A 4,205-nucleotide genomic window follows, 5' to 3' on the forward strand; every position below is an offset into this window, starting at 1 on the left:
TTAATTTAGGGATTAAGTGTTCTGCATGTTTATTCCATCGTAGGAACTGATCAATATATACTCCAAGAAACTTTGCTTCTTTGACCTTTTGTTCGGCAAAAACCATACTGTTGTAAGCAGATGCATTCTCATTTGTTCTAAATTGAACTATATTTGTTTTTGTCTCATTTAATATAAGATTGTTTTTTTCACACCAGATTTTCATTTCATCAAATACTTCTTTGGTCCTCCTGGTGCAGGAGGTAAGGATGTTGCAGGATGTCCTGCCTGACCACCGGCTCTGTGTTTTCACAAACAAAACAGGGAAACGTGAATACAAGGGGCCTCACACAGCCACCCAAAATTAGGTTAGGTTAGTCGCCAAAAAGACACCCCCAAAAAAGGGGGAGGTGACATTGGGGAATCAAAATGGCGGGGGCAAGGTTCAGCATTCGTTGAAAGTAACGATTAAGTTAAACTTAACGATTAACATTTTCGACTAACTTTTAACTTAACTTTAGCTTTTGGCTAAATGTAACTGTTAACGTTACCGATTACCTTTTGGGGGCAAACTTTAACGATTCTTCCGTTAATTTAAATTTTCTTCAGCAAGCCCCCTTTTCTTCGAATGACTGTGAAAAGACGCATCAGGTCAGCTTGTTTGTCCATTTCCGTCCTTGCTCCTCATCAACATGTGCGCCCCTCCCCTCCCCCCACCGTGCAGGCAGCGACATCCCGAGCCGAGCTATGCAACAATGGCACTTGTTTTGACCCATCGGAGAATGATTTATGAGTCAATGAAGGGCACGGACGCGCGGGAAGAAAAGGCTGGAGGCGAGGGAGGGCGGGGAGGGGGTTAGCCGTGTCCGAATAGTTGTTTTGCCATCAGCCTCAGTGCATCGGTGAACGCGATCGGCGACAAGGAAGGAGCCAGATTTTGGATGCAGCACTTGCGCGAGGGCTGGGGGGTCGTCTCCCTCGCTGGGGGCTCAGCCGGCTCCGAAACCAGGAGCACTGTATGACCTGGGCCAAGGCCGCGGATAAGCCCAACGGGGAGAGAGAATGCGCAGTCGGTGCGGCAGGTCCTAGAGATGCGTCGTTGTGGAGTGGATATGTGACAGGGGACTTCTGACTTCTGACTCAAAGTTGCGTTAACTTTCGTTAAGTTAACGTTGACTGATTACGGTTATGAGGACCCCCAGGTCACTGCACACCCTCCCACTGGGAGCTGAGGTGCCCGGCGTAGGTAGGACCTCCTGCACCAATTCTGCAAGAATTGGGAAACTAAGTGCTCCCTGAAACATTAGAGCGTAATTAGATTTTCCAATTGAGTGCCTCATGGGTCCTGTAATTTTTTAAGTTATATTGTGCAGCATGTAGACGTCACTGCGCGCTTTGCTCTTAATGACTCGGAGCGAGTGGGCAACACGCGCCACACCCTAGCACGTGGTATAGTTCAACTATACCGGAGAAGAATGGTGTCCCAAGCAAATTACTAAAATCAGTTTATAAGAGTGAGTGAAGGTTTGGTCTTCCACCACTGGAGCAAATCAGAGTCGTCCCCGATTTCTTGGGCAGACATCTCAATGGAGCGCTGCACCTGGTCTCTGAGCTCGCTTTCCGGAACCGGCGGTTAGAGCATCCCACCGTACAGCTACTCGTCGGTCTTCTTCTTCTTCACCTTCCGCCGGCGCTTGGTGAAGGAAAGGGGGGGGGGGGGCGGCAGCGTCTTCATCCTCTGCGTTAAGCAGTAGATGTACAAGGAGTGGGCGACGGTGGTTAAGGTGGAAGTGGTTCAGGTACGACAGGGCGCCGGCGTGCCACGATGCTGCGGCAGCGCGCGCGGACCGCTTCGTGAGCCTATTAAGGTAAGGCTTGAGTGAAACTGGAAAAGTCATGTGAAAAACAGAGTTTTTTGGTTTCAAATCTACATGCTAGTGAAATCAAGAAAAGGCTCTCCATATTATTCTAAGCTAGTTCGTTGCGGATCTTTTAACATATCATAAGTCTACAGTTAGACATAACACCGTGCGCAAGAACTATTCTGAAGTTATAATTTTTTTATCAAATTTCAAAATAGCTCTTGCGCACAGTGTTATGTCCAACAATAGACGTATTACATGTTAAAAGAACAACGACAAACTAACTTAGAATAATATAGTGAGCTTTTTCTTGATTTCACTCGCATGAAGATTTAAAATTAAAACAAGCAGGCCCGCCCTTTCGCCAAACGGGGTTGCCAGCTCCGCTTCGCTCCGCCGGCAACTCCGTTCGGCAGGGGCCGGGCCTGCTTGGCCTGCCGGCGGCGATGGTCGGGCCTGCGGCCCGACCATTTCTGTCACGCGATTTGCTAAAGAACATGATCGAATTATGTAGCGGGCCTTTGGCCCGCTTAAACCCGTCGTCTTTGATTTTTCCCCAAAGACTCGAGAAAGGGATGTAACGGTGAAGCACCGTGACTACAACCCACCCTTCTGCTTAGAAAACGCGAGGGGGCCACCACTCGCGTAATCCTGTGTGCAGATGAGGGTGTAATCCCTACGTAATCCCTATCTATTCCGTGTAATCCTTTATCAAATTTTAAAACACTGTCACTAAATTTTACCTTATTGTCCAAATCTGAAGGTTTTAGAGCTAAAATTCACCAAAATTCACTTGTAATCACTCAAAATTCACGTGTAATCCCTGTAATCACGTAATCCTGTGTACATCCTCAATCGAAGTGGTGGCCCCCTCGAGAAAACGTTTTTAGGGGGTGGGGGAAGAGTTTCCTTTTTGCGGTTTTTAGGCTTTTTACTACAACTTATTGTTCACTATGGCAATTTTTAGCTTATTTTCGTCAAAAATGACCCTCTAGCGCCTAAACGGTTAGAGATAGAGCAAAACGGACGAAATTTTCGGCCGATGGGCTCTGCTTTGACGAGTTACCCATCAGGGGAACATTTATAAAAATTACTTTTTGGAAGAATTTTTGAACCTTGGATACCCCCATTCACACCCTTAGGGGTTGTTGCCAGGATTTGCCGTAGGCGTTTCGTTCTCTAGAAGTGGACCTTAAGATACCCTGAAAATTTCAAGTCTCTAGCACATCTCCTTCTAGTGGAACAGACAGACAGACAGACAGACAAGAGGTCGTTTGCATAAACCCGCTGGATAGCTTTTTCAAATCAGAAGGGCGGGCTAAAAAATACTGTTTTTTGCCCGACTTTTCCAGTTTTACCCAAGCCTTACCTTAAAACGGAGTATTCGTCTTACCCTTGTGGGGCTTATAATATACATAATAAACCACACATGGTGGGTGAGGGGGGGGGGGTACCTCTGCTGTCTCGTCATCACTGTAATCCTTCAAATGATTCATTTTCGGCCATAAAACACGGGCTATTTTGTGCTCCATCCGAATTACTACCTTGTACATCAGCAAAGAGTAAGCGTTCTGGTGCACTGCCGCAATGGACTCAGCGTCATCCTCGAGGCCATCTGCTGCAGACAAGTGAACGAGGAGCGCCTCGAACCCAGGTTCAACGTAGGGCAGAGTCGGGTATGCCTGGCCCTAGAGGCGGTCGGTGTGGAGCTGAAACGGCTCCAGAAACGCAGCCAGTTCCTCCATATCCTCCGGAACCAGACCGTCCATCTTTGGGTTTGCATCGTCCGTGGCATTGGTCAAGACTTGACAAACCTATCAACAAATAGCGAGGTTAATTATTTATTAACAAAAAGTTAACATTTATTCATAAACAAACATTTTACCTTTGCCCACCCCCACCGGTCACAGAGTCCAGCATACTGTAGTGGGAGTTCCACCTCGTTTGGACTTCCTAGGTGGCAGCATGTTCGAGCTTGTTGATAAGCCCATTCCTCTTCAAGTAGGCCACCAGCACCTTGACCCGCTCGAACAGCTCGATAGCGGGGATTGGCTCTAGCTCCTTTCTGGCTGCAACCTTGAGCTCCACTATCATCGGCGAATCGTCATGACTGGGTTCTAGGTGAGGCTGAAGTTTTTCACGGTAGACCTCAATGGTGACCTGTGGACTTGCCTCCTGACTGCCGCCCAGGTCGAGGGGGCTCAGGAAGTCCGCCAGGTCTGCCACGTCCTCCATGTCCACGTCAAGGTGAGGTGCCTCAGCGAGCAAGGTGTCCTCCACCTAATAAAATAGCGCTTCAGTTGTTGACGAAATATAAATAACGCCACCAGAAAGGAAAGCTGCGCTGCGCGGGCGCCCACCCCG

The sequence above is a fragment of the Frankliniella occidentalis genome, unplaced genomic scaffold, assembly GCF_000697945.3.
Source record: "Frankliniella occidentalis isolate FOCC.00 unplaced genomic scaffold, Focc_3.1 Scaffold292, whole genome shotgun sequence".
In the NCBI taxonomy this organism is placed as follows: domain Eukaryota; kingdom Metazoa; phylum Arthropoda; class Insecta; order Thysanoptera; family Thripidae; genus Frankliniella; species Frankliniella occidentalis.